This window comes from Mobula hypostoma, chromosome 7 (genome assembly GCF_963921235.1).
Source record: "Mobula hypostoma chromosome 7, sMobHyp1.1, whole genome shotgun sequence".
Lineage (NCBI taxonomy): Eukaryota > Metazoa > Chordata > Chondrichthyes > Myliobatiformes > Myliobatidae > Mobula > Mobula hypostoma.
Window position 1 is genome coordinate 179,508,037 of NC_086103.1, and position 21,860 is coordinate 179,529,896.

General features: G+C 45.3%; 1 protein-coding gene across 1 annotated transcript in view; it reads right to left on the reverse strand.

The window, feature by feature from the left end:
• myo7aa (myosin VIIAa) overlaps positions 1 to 21,071 on the reverse strand; it is a 286,417-nt gene extending 265,346 nt beyond the window's left edge. Inside the window, exon 1 of the mRNA XM_063054640.1 lies at positions 20,822 to 21,071. The gene's annotated coding sequence lies outside the window, so the exon portion shown is untranslated. The remainder of the gene's footprint in view (positions 1 to 20,821) is intronic.
• Positions 21,072 to 21,860: the final 789 nt, after the last annotated feature.

Below are 21,860 nucleotides of genomic sequence, written 5' to 3' on the forward strand. Positions count from 1 at the left end.
GTATAGTCCTGGCTTGTGTATCATGTGGATGCTGGTATACAACATCCATGTTTGACCTCCACCAATGGGGCACCTCACAATATCGCCACAGGACTGTGGCAATCAAAAAGTGCCGAAAGCCCCCGCTCACTTCATCTAAACCCCGTCTTCCTCTGCGCAGTTCAGTGTCTCTTCGGGACTATGGCACACAAAATGTAATAGAATCATTGCAAATCTGCACATCAGCACCAGCCTACCCGCCATCAAGGACGTATATACAGAAAGGTGCCAGAAAAGGGCCAGTAACATCATGAAGGCTCCCACCCACCCTGCTCACAGACTGTTTGTCCCACTCCCATCAGGGAGGAGGTTACGTAGCATCCACACCAGGACCACCAATCAGTTACTTTCCCCAAGCAGTAAGGCTGATCAACACCTCCACTCACTAACCCACCCCTCCACACCCCCAACTACCACTACTTTATCATTCCCTGCCTTGTGTCACTTTACAGACATACAATGTATATAAACATATTATATATTATAAATAAGTCAAGTTAAGTAAATAAATAAATACTGAGAAGATGAGTTGTAGAGTCTTTGAAAATGAGGTTGTGGTATCAGTTCAGAGTTGAGGTGAGTGAAGTTATCCACACTGGTTCAGGAGCCTGATGGTTGAGGGGTAATAACTGTTCCTGAAACTGGTGGTATGGGACCTCCTTCCCAATGTGCACAGCGAGGAGAGAGGGTGTGCTGGTCGTTGTTGATGCTTTCTTGTTGCAGGATTCCTTGTAGAATTGCAAAAATCTACAGAATTTTAGAAGACTACCATCAGTACTGTCACCATCTCTAAAGCTAGTCCCTTTAAGACAGCAGGATACACACAGGAGATTCTGCAGATGCTGGAAATCTTGAGTGATATACACAAAATACTGGAGGAGCTCACCAGATCAGGTCTCTTTCTCACTCTCTGGCTATCCATCCCGTAGGATGATGATGGTTCCTTTCAGTCAGTTAGTGGGGTTGACCCCACTCCTCAGAAAGGAACAGCATGTGCGTGAGTGGATTTTAGGTGGGTAGGGGGCTGCACAGGTCCAGACCCACCCTCTCGACATCCCATCCCGGATCCAGCTGGCATGGTGGGGTCCGGGACGGCTGGGGGAAGTTCTGTTGCAGTGAATGGCCAGACCAAGCTTCGATGCAAGGGATGCCCTTTCCGTGCTTTATGGCACATGTTTGCTAGATGGCTGTTGACTCTACAAGAGGGTTCATCCGCCCTTTGACTGGTCTTGTTTTTCCATCCTGCAGGGAGTTTAGCCACCCTCCTCACTAGGCAAGCCAGATCAGGTAGTTTCTAAGGAAAGCAATAAAGAGTAGACGTTTTGGGCTAAGACCCTTCATCAGGACTGGAAAGGAAGGGAGAGGAAGCTAGAATAAGTGTGGGAGGGGAAGAGGCACAAGTAGATAGATGATAGTTGAAACAAGTGAGGTGAAGATGGGTGGGCACAGAGGGTAAAAAAAGAGGGGAAGTAAAATACTGGGAGATGATAGGTAAAAGAGGTAAAGGACAGAAGGAAGAGGAGTCTGGCCCACTGTCCTCCCCTATCAGATTCCTTCTTCAGCCCTTTACCTCTTCCACCTATCACTTTCCATCTTATTTCATCCCACTCTCCCCCACCCACCTTCCCTCTCACCTAGTTCCCACCGCTTTGTAAAAAGCCTATCTTTGACATCCTCCCCCTATACTTTTCCCCAAATACTCCCCCTTCATATTGGCCCATTCTGCTCTACGAAAAAGCCACTAGCTGCCCACTATCAATTCCTTTCACATTGTACACCTCTATCAATTCACTTCCCATCCTTCTCTCAAAGGAGAAAAGCCCTGGCTCACTCAACCTTTTCTCAAAAGATATGCTCTTTAATCCAGTCAGCATCCTGGCAAATCTCCCCTGCACCTTCTCTAAAGCTTCCACATCCTTCCTGTAATGAGATAGCCAGAACTGAACACTCCAAGTGTGGTACAACTCAGAGGTCCACGAACCTGGTGTTTAGTGAAATTGGCCCATGGCCTAACCCTGGTCTAACCAAAGTTTTATGGAGCTGAAGCATTACCTCACAATAGGCTGAGATTTTTAAATTCACTCAGAACATTGCGGTATGAAACCCCTATTACAGTGCTGAACTGCTCTATGTTCAGTAGATATTTTTTAGATTATGAAGACACGTAGTCTCCTTTTATTGTCATTTAGTAATGCATGCATTAAGAAATGATACATTATTTCCTCCAGTGTGAAATCGCAAAACACAGGACAAACCAAGACTGAAAAACCTGACAAAACCACATAATTATAACATATAGTTACAACAGTGTAACAATACTATAACTTGATGAAGAAGTCCATGAGCACAGTAAAGTTCAAAGTCTCTCAAATGTCCCACATCTCACGCAGACAGGAGAAGGAAGAAAAACTCTCCCTGCCATGCCGACCACAATCCGACTCTGAGTCATCCGAAAACTTCGAGACCTGATCAGCTCTCCGACACCGAGTACTGAGCGCCATCTCTGTCCGAATGATTCGACCTCCTTCTCGGTCGCCAAAAGCAGGCAAGGCCGGGGATTTTGAGGCCTACCCTCCGAAAGATTCCCGACCACACAGTAACGACAGCAGTGGACGGGCGTTTCAGAAATTTCTCCAGATGTTCCTCTGTGCTTTCACATCCATTCTCCATCAAATCAGAAATTGTCCATGGCCCCTATTTAACAGACATGACATTATTTTTCACCAGAGAGCTGCGCACGCGCAGTGCGCTGCCATCTTCATTTCCATTTAAAAAGGGAATCACAAATGCAATGGGCCAAATGGCCTCCTCTTCTTTTGCAACACTATTATGGGAAAAAAGCCTAGCTGAGAACCGGTGGGTAGGGAAGGAAGAACCACTGTTCAGAGCTGCTCATTTCCTGGTCCAGTCTTTCTTCCACAGGATAATAAATGGGCCCATTACTGCCTCGATATTGTGAAGCCCTGCAGAATCCACCCAATCAAACAAACACTCTCAGCCAAGGTCAGACAGTTCATCACATTCATCGTCAAGGCCGCTATCAAAAGACGCATTCAGCACACTGAGCTGGCGACGGTCAAGGCCCCATGATGGCAGAACAATGAAAACTTGCTTTTTAAACATCACCTCAGTGTTAATATGAAAAAAAAATCAAACTCCAAATATAATACTTAGATAACCCTGCTGATATTTCAGAATGCAGTACATTTTCTGCCCAGACTCTCTTTAGTTACCAAATGCGACTCAAAATGCTACTCAAAACACTACATTTGTGATTCAGAAGGGTTAGGCTATTCGTTTAATACAAGAAACAGAGCCTTCGGCCCAACGTGTCCACTAAAAAAAGATCAGCTTTATTTCTTACACACGCATTGAAACATACAGTGAAATGCATCATTTGTGTCACATCAAGTCAGTAATGGTTGTGCTGGGCAGCCTGAAAGTGTCGACACTTCCAATGCCAACGCAGCATGCCCACAACTCACTAACACCAACCATACGTCTTTGGGACATGGGAGGAAACTGGAGCACCTGAACGAAACCCAAGCGGTGACCGGGGAAACACGCAAATTCCTTACAGGCAGTGGCAAAAATTGAACCCCAAACAGATGATCACTGGCACTGTAAACGTGATGAACTAACCGCTACACTACCATGCCAACCGACGTACCAAGTGAGTCCCATTTTCCCTACACCTCATGAAACCTTTCCTATTGTAGGGTCAGTCATATGGCATAGAGATAGGCTCTTCAGCTCAAACTCATCTGTGCCAACCAAAATCTCCATCGAAGTTAGTCCTACATCTCCCCCAAACCTGTTCTATCCACGTACCTGTCCAACCTTCTTTCAAATGTTATTGTATCTACAACAACTACTTCCACTGACAGCTTGCTCCATATACAGACCCTGAAATTGCCCCTCAGATCCCTTCGAACACTTTTCCCCTCTCATTTTAAACTTATACCCTCTAGAATATACTCTCTGTGTATGTTTAAAGGGTTGATAGATCTTGACTAGTAAGGGCATCAAATGTTAACACCACAAAGACAGAATCACTCCATTTAGCCCATCGAGACTGTACTGCCATTTGATCATGGCCGATGCCCTCTCAACCGCATTTGCCTGCCTTCTCCCCACAACCGTGGTGCTCTTACTAATTAAAAACCTATCAATCTCCACTTAAAAATATACCCAATGACTTGGCCTCCACAGCCATCTGTGGCAACGGGTTCCACAGATTCACCACCCTCCAGCTAAAGAAATTCTAAAGAGAAGTTCTACTCTGAAACTGTGCCCTTTAGTCTGGGGGTTCTCGACCATTTTTATGCCACAGACCCCTACCATTAACTGAGAGGTCCATGGACCCCTGCGGCTATCCCCCTCAGCAACAGGACTATCACTTTGGATACAGTTGGCAGGAAAGACCTGGCAGGGGAAAGTCACACCGGTCAGGTTATTGGCATTGAGTCTGGCTCAGTGACTCAGAAGAGAAGGTGGGGCAAAGGGCGGGGGGCAGGGGGAGAAGAGAGAAGAGGCACGCTGTGGTGAGAGGAGATTTATTGGTTAGGGAAACAGAAAGGAGATTCTGTGGGTGAGAACGAGATTCCCAGATGGCATGTTGCCTCCCAGGTGCCAGGGTCCGGGACACCACTGATCAACTACTCGGCATTTTCAAGTGGGAGGGTGAACAGCCAGAGGTCATGGTCCATGTGGGTACCAATGACACGGGTAGGACGAGTGACGAGGTGCTGCATTGGGAGTTCAGGGAGTTAGATGCTGAATTAAAAGGCAGGACTTCCAGGGTTGTGATCGCAGGATTGCTACCTATGCCATGCGCTAGTGAGGCCAGAACTAGGAAGATTACAGTTTAATATGTGGCTGGTTTAGTGTAGGAGGAGGGCACAAGGTTTTTGGATCATTGGGCTCTCATCCAGGGAAGGTGGGACCTATACAGAAGGGACGGTTTGCACCTGAACTGAAGGGGATTAATATTCTAGCGGGAAGGTTTGCTAATGCTACACAGTGCGGATGGGAACCAGAGTGTCAGAACAGTTAGTGGAGAGGTTGTGGAGACAGATATTCGTAAGACTTCAGACAAAGTCAGGAATCAAAAGATTGAGCATGGTGTCTTGAACTATGTATATTTCAATGCAAGAATATTTGTAGGAAAGGCGGATGAGCTCAGGGCATAGATCAACACCTGGAATTATTACATTTGTATATCTTAGCCATTAGTGAGACTTGGTTCCAGGAGGGTTAGGACTGGCAACGCAATATTCTGGGGTTCCGTTATTTTAGATGTGACAGAGCGCGAGGGATGAAAGGAGGTGGAGTGATGTTATTGGTCAAGGAAAATATCATGGCAGTGCTCCATCAGGGCAGACTGGCAAACTCGTCTAGTGAGGCTTTATGGGTGGAACTGAGAAATAAGAAAGGTATGACCACGTTAATGGGGCTATATTACAGACCACCCAACAGTCCTAGGGATTTAGAGAAACAAATTTGTAAAGAGATCACAGACTGTCGAAAGAAACAAGGTTGTTTTCGTAGGTGATTCTAACTTTCCATGTATTGACTGGGAATCCCATGCTGTAAAAGAACTAGATGGAATAGAGTCTGTCAAATATGTAAAGGAAAGTTTCCTTCATCAGTACATAGAAGTCCCAATAAGAGAGAGTTGCAATACTGGATCTGCTACTAGAGAATGAGACAGGGCAGATGACACAAGTTTATGCAAGGGAACACTTTGTATCAAGTGACCACACTGCCATTAGTTTCGAAGTAAGTAGGCAAAAAGATAGGTCTGGTCCATAGGTTGAGATTCTAAATTGGATTAAGGCCAATTTTGATGGTGTTAGAAATGATCTGGCAAATGCAGATTGGGATAGGCTGTTTTCTGGCAAAGATGTATTTGTTCGAAAGTGAAATTTTGAGAGTACAAAGCTTGTATGTGTCTGTCAGCGTAAAAGGTAAAGATAACAAGTTTAGGGAACCTTTGTTTTCAAGAGATATTGAGGATCTGGTTAAGGGGAAAAAAGGTGCATAGCAGGTATAGGCAGGTAGGAACAAATGAAGTGCTTATGGAATACAAGAAATGCAAGAGAATATTTTTTTTAATAAAATCCAGGAGGGCTAAAAGAAGGCATGAAGTTGCTCCAGCAGACAATGTGAAGGAGAATCCCAAGATACATTAACAGCAAAAGGATTGCAAGGGACAAAACTGGTCCTCTGGAAGACCAGACTGCTAATTCATGTGAGGAGCCAAAACAGCTGGGGAGATCTTAAATTTTTTTTTTTTTTTTTGCATCTCTATTTACCCGGGAGATATAGAGGCAAAGAGGCTTCAACTTCATGGACCCTGACCAGATTAGGGAGAAGGAGATGTTTGCTACCCTGAGGTGAGTCAGGGTGGATAAATCCCCAGGGCCTGACAAGGTGCTTCTTCTGACCCTATGGGAGCCAAGTGCAGAAATTACTGGGCCCCAGCAGAGATATTTAAATTATCCTTAGTGACAGGAGAGGTACCAGAGGATTGCAGGATAGCCAGTGTTGTTCCATTGTTTAAAAAAAGGGTCTAAACATAAATCAGGAATTTATAGACCAGTGAGTCTGACATCAATTGTGGGACAGTTGTTAGGCATTCTAAAAGACTGGATATCCAAGTATTTGGATAGACAAGGACTGATTAAGGACAGTCAACATGGCTCCATACATGGTGGGTCATATCTAACCAATGTAACAGAATTTTCTTTTGAGGAAGTTACCAGAAAAGTGGATGAAGGCAAGGCAGTGGATGCTGTCTACATGGACTTTGGCAAGGCATTTGACAAGGTCCCACAAGGGAGGTTGGACAAAAAGGTTCAGTCACTCCGCATTCAAGACGAGGTAGTAAATTGGACTAGACATTGGCTTTGTGGGAGAAGCCAGAGAGTGGTAGTAAGTCTCTGAGTGGAGGCCTGTGAGTAGCGGTGTGCCACAGGGATCAGTGCTGGGACCTTCGTTGCTCATCTAGATCAATGATCTGGATGATAATGTGGTTAACTGGATCAGCACATTTGCGGGTGACATCAAGATGAGGAAGGCTATCATGGCTTGCAGAGGGATCTGCATCAGCTGGGAAAACGGGCTGAAAAATGGCAGATGGGATCTAATGCAGACTTGTGTGAGGTTTTTCATTTCAGTAGTACCAACCAGGGTAAGTCTTGCACAGTGAACTGAGAAGTGTGGCAGAACAAAGGGATCCAAGAATACAGTTCCATAATTTGTTGAAAGTGGCGTCAGAAGTGGAGAGGGTTGTAAAAAAAATGCTTTTGGCACATTGGGCTTCACAAATCAGTTTATTGAGTACAGGAGTTAGGTTGTTTTGTTGAAGTTGTACAAGACATTGGTGAGGCCTAACTTGGAGTATTGTGTGCAGTTTAGGTCACCTACCTACAGGAAAGACGTAAACAAGATTGAAAGGGTACAGAGAAAATTTACGAGGATGTTGCCAGGACTGGAGGACCCGAGTTACAAGGAAAGATTGAATAGGTTAGGAGTGTATTCCTTAGAATGTAGAAGACTGAGAGGAGATTTAATGGACGCATACAAAGTTATGAGGGGTAATGCAAGCAGGCTTTTCCCACTTAAGTTGTGTGGGACTACAGCCAGAGGTCATGGGTTAAGGGTGAAAGGTAAAGCATAAAGGGAACATGAGGGGAAACAAGTTCTCTCTGAGGGTCATAAGAGTGTGGAATAAGCTGCCAGCACAAGTGGTACATGCGAGCTTGATTTCAACATTTTAAGAGAAGTTTGGATAGGTACATGGATGGTAAGGGTATGGAGGGCAATGGTCCCGGTGCAGGTCGATGGGAGTAGGCAATTTAACTAGTTTCAGCATAGACTGAAGTGGCTGTTTCTGTGCTGTGTTTTTCTACGACTCTATAACCCCAGTTGGGAACCCCTGCTTATGTCCTAGACTCCCCCACTGTAGGAAACATCCCCTTCATGTCCACTATATGTAGGCCTTTCAATATTCTATAGGTTTCAATGAGATCCCTCTTGTTTTTTCTAACCTCAGCAGGTACAGAGCCAAACATTCCTTACTAGTTAACCCTTTCATTGCCAGGCTAATTCTCATGAGCCTCTTCTGGACCCTTTCCAATGCTAGCACATCCTTTCTTCAATAAGGGGCCCAAAACTGCTCACAATATTCCAAGTGTGGTCTGACCAATGCCTTATAAAGCCTCAGCATTACATCCTTGCTTTCATATTCTAGTTCTCTTGAAATAAATGCAAACATTGCTTTAGCCTTCCTTACTAGGGTGAAGGCAGGAGAATGGGTTTTTAAAGAAAATAAGTCTGCCATAATTGAGTGGCAGATCAGACCTATTGGGCCAAAAGGTCTAATTCCATTTCTATGTCTTGTAGTAAGGCTTCCCAACCTGGGATTCGTGGACCCCTCAGCTAATGATAGGGGTCTATGGCATTAAGAAAAAACAGTTGGGAACCCGTCTAATATTGCCTAATAGCCAAGTTGTTGTTTGTTGAAAGGTAAGAAATAACATCAGCAAATGTTAGAACAGAGCATTGACCATTTTATTAGGCAGAAGAATGGAATCCAGTGTGGTCTTCTGCAGCTGTAGCCCATCTATTTCAAGGTCTGACATATTCAGAGATGCCCTACCACACCACTGTTGTAATGTGTCGTTACTTGAGTTACTGTCACCTTCCTGTCAGCTTGAATCAGTCTGGCCATTCTCCTCTGACCTCATTCATCTACAAGGCATTTTCTCCCACAGAAGTGCCACTCACTGGACTTTTTAAAGGATTTTTTTTTTTTTGCACCATTCTCTGTAATCTCTAGGGACTATTGTGTCTGAAGACCCTCGGAGATCAGCAGTTTCTGAGATAGTCAAACCAGCCCGTTTAGCACCAACAATCATTTCAAGGTCAAAGTCACTTAGCTCACATTTCTTCCCCATTCTGCTGTTTGGTCTGCACAACAACCAAATCTCTTTATCATGTCTGCGTGCTTTAATGCATTGAGTTGCTGCCACATGATTAGCTGATTAGATATTTGTATTAACCAGGTGTTCAGGTGTACCTAATAAAGTGGCCACTGATGGTGTTCAGGAGTCAGCTATACTGCAGCAAGTCTGGAGTCACACAGGCAAGAACAGCACATTTCCTTCACCCTGACAATACCAGCAAACAATTCAATTTAATTGTCAGCGCCAAAACTGGCTGCTTAATTCTAGGTTTTTATACCGACAGCAATGTTAGGTGAGATTGAAGATGTTCCTAAGGCAGTGCAGATGACGTGGAGCTGTTGGGGGCTAATGAATACTGCATCCTTTAAAGAACATAGAACAGTTCAGCACAGGAACAGACCCTTCAGCCCACAATGTTGTGCTAACCAATTCAATTTGTAATCATATGGGAAACCCAACTAATCCCCTGTCTACACAATGTTCATATCCTTCCACTTTCCTCACATTCATGTGCCTATCTAAACTCCTCCTAAAAATGTCTGATGTATCTGCCCCTACCATCACCTCAGGCAGTGCATTCCAGACACTTCACTCTGGGTTAAAAAAGAACTTGCCTTTCACATCTCATTTGAAATTACCTCCTCTCAACTTAAATACATGTCCTCTGGGATTAATCATTTCAACCCTGGGAAAAAGATACTGTCTACTTTGTGCCTCTCATAATCTTATAAACCTCTAACAGATCTCCCCTCAGCCTCCAGAGCTCCAGAGAAATCAAGCCCCTGTCTCCATGCTTACTTCTTTAGCAAAGACTCTCCAGCCCATAACAACAACCCCTTCTCCCATCTTCAACCCTACTCTGGGATTCTGCCTGCTCTTGATATTTTTATTGCTAACTGCCAAAGAGACATCAACTGTCTTGACTTTAACACACCGCTCTCTAATTCTAACCACACTGCTCTCCACTCTCTCTGCACTAATCTCAACCTCAGCATCAAAAACACAGATAAGGCGGGAGGGGGAGAAGAGGGGGTTGCTGTAGTAGTTTGGCAGACTGACCTCTACCTTGCTGAGGCCAGGCCACAATTCTCAGACGTAACCTCTTACTTACCCCTTGAACAGGATCCCATAAGGAGCACCTGGCCATTGTCTTCCCGCACCATCACTGACCTTATTAACTCTGGGGATCATCTCATCGTTCGCTTATAGTTCCCTTAACACACACCTCTCATTTCCAATTCCTACCCAAGATCCACAAACTTGCCTGTCCAGCTAAACCCATAGTTTCTGCTTGTTCCTGCCCCACTGGACTTATATCTGCAAACCTCAACTCTGTTCTAATCCCTCTGATTCAGTCCATTCCTACCTACATCCATGACACTTCACACACTCTTTTCAATTACTTTAACCTCCCGGCCCCAATCATCTCATTTTCAGATGGATGTCCAGTCCCTATACACCTCCATCTCCATCTCCATCAGGAGGGCCTTAAAGATCCCCGCTTCTTTCTGAACAGACCCAACCAGTTCCCTCCTCCACCACCCTCCTCCATCTAGTGGAACGTCCTCACTATTAGCAATTTCTCCTTTGCCTCCTCCCACTGCCCTCAAACAAAAGGTGTAGCCATGGGCAGTCACTTGGATCCTAGCCATGCCTGCCTGTTTGTTGGCTACATGGAACAAGCCTGTACTGGTGTCCCTCTCCCACTTTTCCTAAGCTACATCGACAACTGCATCAGTGCTGTTTACTGCACCCACACAGAGCTTGGCAACTTCATCAACTTTGACTCCAACTTCCACCCTGCCCTCAAATTTACTTGGTCCATTTCCGACACCTTCCTCCCCTTTCTCAATCTGTCTTCATCTCTGAAGACAGTCCATCTACTGATATCTTCTATACACCCAGTTATTCGCACAGCTACCTGGACTATACCTTTCCCACCCTGCCACTTGTAAAAAAAAAACATCTCTCAGTTCCTCTGTTTCTGCTATATCTGCTCTCAGAATGAGGCTTTTCATTCCAGAGCTACTGAGATGTCCTCCTTCTTCAAACAAAGGGGCTTCCCTTCCTCCATCATCAACACTGTCCTCACCCCATCCTCCCACTGCCACACCAGAGATAGGGTTCTTCTTGACTTCACCTACCACCTCACTAGTCTCCATGTCCAGCATAAAATTCTCCGTAACTTCTTCCATCTCCAATGGGATCCCACCAACATCTTTCCCTCCCCCCACCTTCCACAAGGAACGCTCCCCATGTGACTCCCTTGTCTGCTCATCCTTCCCATTGATCTCCCTCCTGGTACTTATCCTTGCAAGTGCCACACCTGCCCCTACATCTCCTCCCTCACCACCATTCAGGGCCCCTGACACAGTCCTTCCAGGTGAGGCGACACTTCACCTGCGAGTCTGTTGGGGTCCCCTACTCTATCGGGTGCTCCTATACATTGGGGAAACCCAACGTAGGTTTGGAGTCTGCTTCACTAAGCACTTATGCTCCTTCCGCCAGAAAAGGCAGAATCTCCAGGTAGCTACCCATTTTAATTATACTTTCCATTGCCTTTCCAACATGCCAGTCTATGGCCCCCTCTATTGCTGTGATGAGGCCACAATCAGGTTGGACGAACTACACCTTGTATTCTATCCTCCAACTTGATGACATGAACATCGATTTCTCAGACTTCCGGTAATTGCCCCCCCCACCCCCTTTACCATTCCCATTCCTGTTTCCCTCTCACTTTACCTTATTTACTGTCATCATCTCCCTCTGGTATTCCTCCCCCTTCCTTTTCTTCCATGATCTTTAATCCTCTATTCGATTCCCCCTTCTCCAGCCCTTTATCTCTTTCACCAATCAACTTCCCAGCTCTACTTCATCCCTCCCCCCCTTCCCATTTCACCTATCACCTACCACCTTGTACTTATTCCTCCCCTCCCCCCACATCCTTACTCTGTCTTCTCCTCTTCCTTTCTAGTCCTGATGAAGTGTCTCGACCCAAAACGTCAACTGTTCACTCTTATCCATAGATGCTGCCTGGCCTGCTGAGTTCCTTCAGCACTGTGTGTGTGTTGCTTTGGATTTCCAGCATCTGCAGAATCTCTTGTTTGTGAAAACAACCCGTTTGTCCACCCTCCCGTTAGAGCACATGCCTTTGAATCCAGGCAGCATCCTGGTAAACCTCTTCTCCACCCTCTCTAAAGCTTCGCTGTCAGTCCATCAGTGAAGTAATCACATTACTTACCTTACCAGTTGCAATACAAATAGTATTTTCAGTACTATCAAAGGTTGAAGAGCAAGATTTAGCATGAGTCAATGTTGTAAGCTTAGGAAGATGGGAGGCAGAGGGAATTATCAGGAGTCTTACTGTACTACAGCAGACAAACAGGCCTTTCAGCCCATCTAGTCAGTGCTAAGCTATTATTCTGCCTAGCCCCATCAACCCGCATGTGGATCATAGCCGTCCACCATCACCATTCCCCCCATCCTTACACCTATCCAAACTTCTCTTAAATGTTGCAATCAAACTCACATCCACCATTTGCTCTGCCAGCTCGTGCCACCCTCCTGTAGATATGATGGACTGTAACAGTCTTTTACCAGGACCAGGGGAATGCAGAACTAGGAGGAAGAGGTTTAGGTGAGAGGGGACAGGCTTAATAGACCCAGGAACAAGATTTTCCTTGCAACGGATGGTGAATATATGGAACAAGCTGCCAGAGGCATGTACAGTAGTATCACTTACGAAGCACGTGCCTATCCAGTTGGAGGAGTGGAACTTGAGAGATGTGGGCCAAGTGCGGGAAATTGAGACCAACTGGATGGTCTCCATGAACTGGTTGGGTCGAAGGTCCTGTATTATGTGCTCTATGACAACTCCAAAGAAGAAATGAAAACAGACAACAAATAATTCTATCTCCTTTACAATAGCATTGGAGAGAGATAGGAACAGACAAGTTAGAAAAGTGTTTAATTTGAGTAAAGGAAATTACGAGGCTATCAGGCAGGAAATTGAAAGTTTAAACTGGGAACAGATGTTCTCAGGGAAAATTACGGAAGAAATGTGGCAAATGTTCAGGGGATATTTGTGTGGAATTTTGCATAGGTATGTTCCAATGAGACAGGGAAGTTATGGTAGGGTACAGGAATCGTGGTGTACAAAGGCTGTAATAAATCTAGTCAAGAAGAAAAGCTTACAAAAAGGTTCAGAAAGTTACGTAATGTTAGAGATCTAGAAGATTATAAAGCTAACAGGAAGGAGCTTAAAAAGTAAATTGGGACAGCCAGAAGGGGCCAAGAGAAGGCCTTGGTGGACAGGATTAGGGAAAACCGCAAGGCATTCTACAAGTACGTGAAGGGCAAGAGGATAAGATGTGAAAGGATAGGACCCATCAAGTGTGACAGTGGAAAAGTGTGTATGGAACGGCAGGAAATAGCAGAGGTACTTAATGAATACTTTACTTCAGTATTCACTATGGAAAAGGATCTTGGTGATTGTAGTGCTGACTTGCAGCAGACTGAAAAGCTTGAACATGTAGATATTAAGAAAGAGGATATGCTGGATCTTTTGGGAAGTATCAAGTTGGATAAGTCACCGGGACCGGATGAGATGTACCCCAGGCTACTGTGGGAGGCGAGGCAAGAGATTGCTGAGCCTCTGGCGATGATCTTTGCATCATCAATGGGGATGAGAGAGGTTCTGGAGGATTGGAGGGTTGCGGATGTTATTCCTTTATTCAAGAAAGGGAGTAGAGACAGCCTAGGAAATTAGAGACCAGCGAGTCTTACTTCAGTGGGGTTGGTAAGTTGATGGAGAAGATCCTGAGAGGCAGGATTTATGAACATTTGGAGAGGTATAATATGATTAGGAATAGTCAGCATGGCTTTGTCAAAGGCAGGTCGTGCCCTGCAAGTCTGATTGAATTTTTTGAGGATGTGACTAAACACATTGATGAAGGTAGAGCAGTAGATGTAGTGAATATGGATTTCAGCAAGGCATTTGATAAGGTATCCCATGCAAGGCTTATTGAGAAAGTAAGGAGGCATGGGATCCAAGGGGCCATTGCTTTGTAGATCCAGAACTGGCTTGCCCACAGAAGGCAAAGAGTGGTTGTAGACAGGTCATATTCTGCATGGAGATCAGTCACCAGTGGTGTGCCTCAGGGATCTGTTCTGGGACCCTTACTCTTTGTGATTTTTATAAATGACCTAGATGAGGAAGTGGAGGGATGGGTTAGTAAGTTTGCTGATGACACAAAGGTTGGAGGTGCTGTGGATAGTGTGGAGGGCTGTCAGAGGTTACAGCAGGTCATTGATAGGATGCAAAACTGGGCTGAGAAGTGGCAGATGGAGCTTGATCCAGATAAGTGTGAGGTGGTTCATTTTGGTAGGTCAAATATGATGGCAGAATATAGCATTAATGTAAGACTCTTAGCAGTGTGGAGGATCAGAGGGATCTTGGTGTCCGAGTCCATAGGACACTCAAAGCAGCTGCGCAGGTTGACACTGTGGTTAAGAAGGCATATGGTGCATCGGCCTTCATTAAACGTGGAATTCAATTTAGGAGCCGAGAGGTAATGTTGCAGCTATATAGGACCCTGGTCAGACCACACTTGGAGTACTGTGCTCAGTTCTGGTTGTCTCACTACAGGAAACCATAGAAAGGATGAAGAGGAGATTTACAAGGATGTTGCCTGGATTGGGGAGCATGCCTTATGAAAACAGGTTGAGTGAACTCCGCCTTTTCTCCTTGGAGCGACGGAGGATGAGAGGTGACCTGATAGAGGTGTATAAGATGATGAGAGGCATTGATATCATGTGGATAGTCAGAGGCTTTTTCCCAGGGCTGAAATGGTTGCCACAAGAGGACACAGGTTTAAGGTGCTGGGGAGTAAGTACAGAGGAGATGTCAGGGGCAAGTTTTTTTTTCCCCCCCGCAGAGAGCGGTGAGTGCGTGGAATGGGCTACCGGCAACAGTGGTGGAGGCGGATATGATAGGGTCTTTTCAGAGACTTTTGGACAGGTACATCGAGCTTAGAAAAATAGAGGGCTATGGGGAAGTCTAGTAACTTCTAAGGTAGGGACATGTTCGGCACAACTTTGTGGGCCGAAGGGCCTGTATTGTGCTGTAGGTTTTCTATGTTTCTAAATGTACTGGCTCTTCACTTACGAACAAATGAATGAGTAGGCCACTCAGTCCATTGAACTAATCCTATCATTTAATAAAGGTAGCAACAATTTAGATTATGAGAACACTCAGTCCTCTTTTATTGTCATTTAGAAATGCGTACATGCATTAAGAAATGATACAATGTTTCTCCAGAGTGATATCACAGAAAAACAGGACAAACCAGGACTAAAACTGACAAAAACCACATAATTATAACATATAGTTACAACAGTGCAAAGCAATACCATAATTTGATAAAGAACAAACCACGGGCACGGTAAAAGAAAGTCTCAAAGTCCCCAAGTCCCCCAGTTGATCGACTCCCAAGTCCCCGATAGCAGGCGGCAAAAGTGAGAAACTCCCTGCCATAAACCTCCAGGCACTGTTGACTTGCTGATGCCTTGGAAGCAGCCGACCACAGCTGACACTGAGTCCATCCGTCCGAAAACTTCGAGCCTCCAGCCAGCCCCTCCGATACAGCCTCCCAAGCGCCATCAACCTCGCCCCGGCCGCTGAAACAAGCAAAGCCGAGGATTCGGAGCCTTCTGCTCCGGAGATTCTGGTTACCACACAGTAGCAGCGGCAGCGAAGTGGGCATTTCAGAAGTTTCTCCAGATGTTCCTCCATACTCTCACGTCTGTCTCCATCAAATCAGAATTGTGCATGGTCCCCTATTTGACAGATTACAGCTATCATTCACCGGAGAGGCCGCGCGTGCTGCATCGTGCCGCCATATTATATATATCAACCTGAACTCCGTGCCTTGCCATACTCTTGCAGCAACTCCTGATCTCTCAGTCTACCTTGTTGTGCTCTTGGATGTTTTGTCTACCTACACTGCACCCTGTAAGTACAAGACTATATCCCACATTGCATTTTTTACCTCCACAGTGTACTTGTGCATCACCTGATCTATGTGGATGGCTCACAGACGGAGGCTTTTCCCCTGTATTTTGGTACAGGTGACAACATTAAACAAATAAATAACCTTTCACTCCTTTAGCAAAGATGAACCAGAGGGCTCACGCTATGATTCTGAACCAGCTTCTTTCCCAACAAACTGGGAAGCAAACTAATCAGGAAGAACTCAGCAGGTCAGGTAGCATCCATGGAAAGGAATAATCAGTTGTAATTTTGTGCCGAGACCCTCCAAAAGGAGGTGATGAAGGGCTTGATCAAGGGCTTCAACTGTTCTCCCCCCTGCCCCCAGAGAGCAGAAGAATGAGGGGAGATTTGACAGAGGTATACAAAACTCATGAGGGGGTATAGATAGGGTTAAGTGCAAGCAGGCTTTTTTTCCACTGCGACTAGAATGAGAGGTCAAGGGTTAAGGGTGAAAAGGTGAACTGTTTAGGGGAACACAAGGACAGTCTTCAGAGGGTGGTGAGTGGTCAACGAGGTGACAACATAAGTTGTAGACTCGAGTTCAGTTTCAACATTTAAGGTAAGTTTGTACAAATACATTGATGGGAGAGGAACAGAAAGTTCTGGTCTGTGTGCAGGCTGATTGGACTAGACAGAATAATAGTTTGGCATGGACTAGAAGGGCAGAAGAACCTGTATCTGTACTGCTGCTCTATGACTCTCCATAGATGCTATCTGAGCTGCTGAGTTCCTCCAGTGTTTTGTGTGCGTTGCTCTGGATTTCCAGCATCTGAAGAATCTCTTGTGCTTACGAACAGAAAGGGAAAGTAGGCTTCAGAAAGCACAAACCATAGAGCAGGGGTTCCCAGCCTTTTTTTATGCCACGGACCAACACCATTTAACCAGGGATCCGTGGACCCCATCTTGGGAACCCCTGCAATCAAGTAAAAAGCTGTTATTAGCAATAATCCCATTTGGTCCACCGATAAATTACAGGAAACATTGATCAAGTTTGACAATTGCTTGGCTACACACAGAAGTAATTGAAGCAAACTATTTAACACATACAGTTGGAAATGCAAGGAAACCATGGATTATTGGTTCTTTTAGTCCACCATAGAAACAGAAGAAAGGGTTGTGTATTTGGCGACAGTTCCCATTTTTCTCAGTGCAATACAGACATATATACAGAAAGGGGTCAGAAAAGGACCAGCAGCATCATGAAGGATCTCATGGACAATTTATCCCACTCCCATCAGAGAAGAGGCTACATAGTACCACCAGACTCACAAACAGTTACTTTCCCCAAGCAGTAAGACTGATCAACACCTCCACCCATCCACATACAAAACCACCACTACTTTATCATTTCTCATTAGAGTCACCCCATGTACAGACACTCCTGTGTCTAGCATCACTTTAGGGGCATACAGTCAGTCTAAGTATGTATATTTATTGCATTCATTATCTTAATTTATTTTTTTGGTGTTGCATCAGATCTGGAGTAATAATTATTTCATTCTCCTTTACACTTGTGTACTGGAAATTACATTAAACAGTCTTGAACGATCTTTATTTCATTTTAACTCGCTCAACAATCAATGACTGACGTAAACACATCACCACACCTCATCAGAATTGGATACAGATTGTTCCATTTCATTGAGCACTGTGCTCAATTTGACTTTGCAACATGACCAAGACTCCCCTCTCTACAAGGCAACATGGAGAATGGAAAAGCCTACAAAAAGTCATGAACATAGTCCAGTCCATCAGAGGAAAAGCCCTCACCACCACTGAGCACATCTACAAGGAATATTGCAGCATCCATCCAGGCCATGCTCACTTCTCACTGCTGCCATCAGGAAGGAGGTGCAGGAACCTCAGGTCCCACACCAGCAGGTTCAGGAACAGTTATTACCCTACAACCACCAGGCTCTTGAACCAGCGTGGATAATAACTTCACTCACCCCAACACCGAACTGATTCCACAGCCTATAGACTCACTTTCAAGGACTCTACGATTCATGCTCTCGTTTATTAGTTATTATTAGTTTTATTTGTATTAGCAGGTCATCTTTGGTTGTTAGTCTGTCTTTTTGTGTAGGTTTTCACCAACTCTTGTGTTCTTGGTATCTACTGTGAATGCCCACAATAAAATGAACCTCAGGGTTGGATATGGTGAATATACATACGTACTTTGATCATTTTATGCTGAAATTTCCCTGGAGGGACTGCAGACCACCAAGCAACCTGCTGGCAGAACCCAGCAGCACTTGTAGGGGAGGAAGGGATTGCCAAGTCCAGATGAAGAGTCTTGAGCCGAATCATTGACTGTCCATTTTCCTCCACAAATGCTGCCTGACTCACTGAGTTCCTCCAGCATCCTGTTTGCTGCTAGTCTAAGACCAGCAGACACAGCCTCAGAATAGAGGGCTGTCCTCTTAGAATGGAGATGAGGAGGAATTTCTTTAACCAGAGAATGGTGATTCTGTGGAATTCTTTGCCATGCAGCTGTGGAGGCCAAGTCTTTATGCATATTTAAGGTAGATGTTGATAGATTCTTGACTGGTCAGGGCATGAACAAATATGGGGAGAAGGCAGGAGATTGGGGTTGAGAGAGAAATTGGACCAGCCATGTTGAAATGGCGGAGCAGACTCAATGGGCCAAATGGCCTAATTCTGCTCCTATATCTTATGGTGACTCAGGCTAATTGATAAACCTGTCTACAATATTACCTAGAATAAGGTAGTCTGGCACGTGGCCAAGTGGTTAAGGCGTTCGTCTAGTGATTCGAAGGTCGCTAGTTCAAGCCTTGGCTGAGGCAGTGTGTTGTGTCCTTGAGCAAGGCACTTAACCACACATTGCTCTGCGTCGACACTGGTGCCAAGCTGTATGGGTCCTAATGCCCTTCCCTTGGAGAACATCGGGGAGACTTGCAGCATGGGCAACTGCTGGTCTTCCATACAACCTTGCCCAGGCCTGCACCCTGGAAACCTTCCAAGGTGCAAATCCATGGTCTCATGAGACTAACAGATGCCTATAAAAGGTAGTTCGTAGTTTAATTTTTTTCTTAATAATGGTCAGAGTCAAAGTAAATTTATTATCGAAGTGCATATTTGTCATCATATGCTGCTTTGAGATTGCTTTTCTTTCAGGCATTTGCAGGAAAATGAAGATATACAATAGAATTCATGAAAAACTATACATAAAGGCTGACAATCAATGTGCAGAAGATGACAAATTGTGCAAATAAAAAAGTCAATAAATAATACAGAGAACATGAATTGTAGAGTCATTGAAAGTGAGCCTGTAGGTTAAGGAATGAGTTCAGTGTTGAGGTGAGTGAAGTTCTCCACACTGATTCAGGAGCCTGATGGTTGAAGGGTGATAACTATCCCTGAGCCTGGTGGTGTGGGACCCAAGGATCCTGTACCTTCTTCCCAGTGGCAGCCATGGGAAAAGGGCATGGCCTGCATGGTGGGTTCCTTAACGATGGATGCTGCTTTCTTGTAGCAGTGCTCCTTGTAAATGTGCTTGGTGGGGCAGGCTTCATCTGTGAGGGACTGGGCTGTGTCCATCACTTTGTGTAGGCTTTTCACTTCCTGGGCATTGGTAGTAAAGTTCACACATTGCGAAAAGTGTAGGGAGTCATGTTACAAAAATCCCACCCACAACAGATAGAAGCTGGGTCTCTGCCCAAAACATTGACTCTTTAATTCCTTACCATGGATGCTGCCCGACCTGCTGAATTCCTTCAGCATCTGTAAAATCTCTGGTGTTTATCATCTTTCTTGGTGATCTGCTCCCCCTCCCTGTCCCAGATCCCAATCAAAATGGGTCATTTACATTTTAACACACACAATGTGCTGGAGGAACTCAGCAGGTCAGGCAGCATCCATGGAAAATGCATCCCTTCCAAGTCCTGATGAAGGGTCTCAGCTTGAAACGTCAGCTCTTTTTTCTCTCCGTAGATGCTGCCTGACCTGTTGTTTATTGAAAATTTTACTTATTGAGGTATGCTGCAGAATAGACCCTCTGGCCCATTCCAACAATGCGGCCCAGCAATCCCCTTATTAATCCTAGCAGCATTTACAAATTAATCTATCAATTGATAGATTTTTGGACTAACCAGAGGAAACGACGGGAACGCACAAACTCCTTACAGCCAGAGGCGGGAATTGAACGCGGATCACCTGTACGGTAAAGCGTTGTGCTAACCACTACACTACCGTGCCCCCCCCCCCCCAGCTGATCTCCACTGCAGAATCTCTCATGGTTCTGCTTTGGGGTGAAAATATTACCCAGGACTTTGCTTTCTCCACCCCCCCAGGAACAACAGAGGAACTTTCGGTTCCAGTCTAGTCTCGAGTGTCACATCTCATGAAAGGGACTCGGGAGGGAGCACTCAGTCCTGAAGTCGGAGGGCTTTGGAGAGGGGTGGGGAGGCTTGAATCCACCAGCTTTTGACCGTACATTTGGGGGGGGGTTAACACGGACACGCCAAGCAACAGGCGCCGACCATACTGGAAAAAGAGCCCACTGCTCTTTTCAAGACATATTGTTGAAACGGTATCGATAAACTGGCGCTGAATGGAACATGGACCATTGAAAACGTGAAGGCCATCATTTCATCTGGTAAACCCGCTTAAAGCGGAATAAGCACATTACAGCCAGCTGCCTAATTGGACAGCGCAGTTAAATTGCTCTGATCCATAATTATGCATCGAATTCCCCTACATCTTACCAAAGAACAACACGGGGGTAAATAAAACTCACCAAATCGCCACGACAAGCGTCCAAACTCCCCCCAATCTTTTCGCTCGAACCGGGCTATTAATTCCCGCGATAAAAGCGAGTTTACAACACCTGCGGCCACTCCTAAAAAAAAGGCTCGCTTAATTCGGCATTAAAGCAGATTTAAATAAATTAAGGCAAATCCTTAAGATTCGGAGTTATTTCTGCAAAGACGTGTTGCCAAGCCGTCGCCTGTTGAACAGCGGGATGGGCTGGTTAATTCCTCGGAATGGTAATTGACAGGTTCTTCCACGGGAGTTGGAGGCTCTCTCTCTCTCTCTCCCGCTGACGGCTAGGGGAGGTGCAGCCAATTTCATTGATGGCGTCTCTGTCTCCAAGAGACCAGTAGACTTTCCTCCCAACACCGCCACCCATAGTCGTAGGAAAAACTTACACACACACACACACACACAACAGATCGCATCTTTTAACAAAGGAGAGAGGTTTGATAAGGTAGACATGGGGGATGCTCTTTCTCCTGGCTGGATTGTCCTCAAAGATAACAGTCTCAAAATAAAGCCACTCTGGACTAAAGTTTGTTTGCAAATTTCAAAGTTCAGAGTAAATTTATTATTAAAGTACATATATGTCACCATATACAACCCTCAGTCCTCCAGGGTCAGAGTTAACAATTCTGACTGGTAAAACAAAATTATTACGGAAACAGCAATGAAAAATTCTTCTACATCTGAGCGTGACAGTATTCCAGAATGAAGGAGATGTCTTCCTTCTTCTTGGAGGGCTTCCCTTCCTCCACCGTCAACACTGCCCTCAACCACATCTCTTCCATTTCAAGCTCATCTACCCTCACCCTATCCTCCTGCCACCCCACCAGTGATACGATTCCTCTTGTCCTCACCTACCATCCCTCCAGCCTCCGAGTCCAGCACATAATTCTCTGGAACTTCCGCCACCTCCAACGGGATCCCAACACCAAACACATCTTTTCCTTCCGCCCCACTTTCTACCGTCCGCAGGGATCGGTCCCTACACAACTCCCTTGTCCATTCATCCCTCCCCA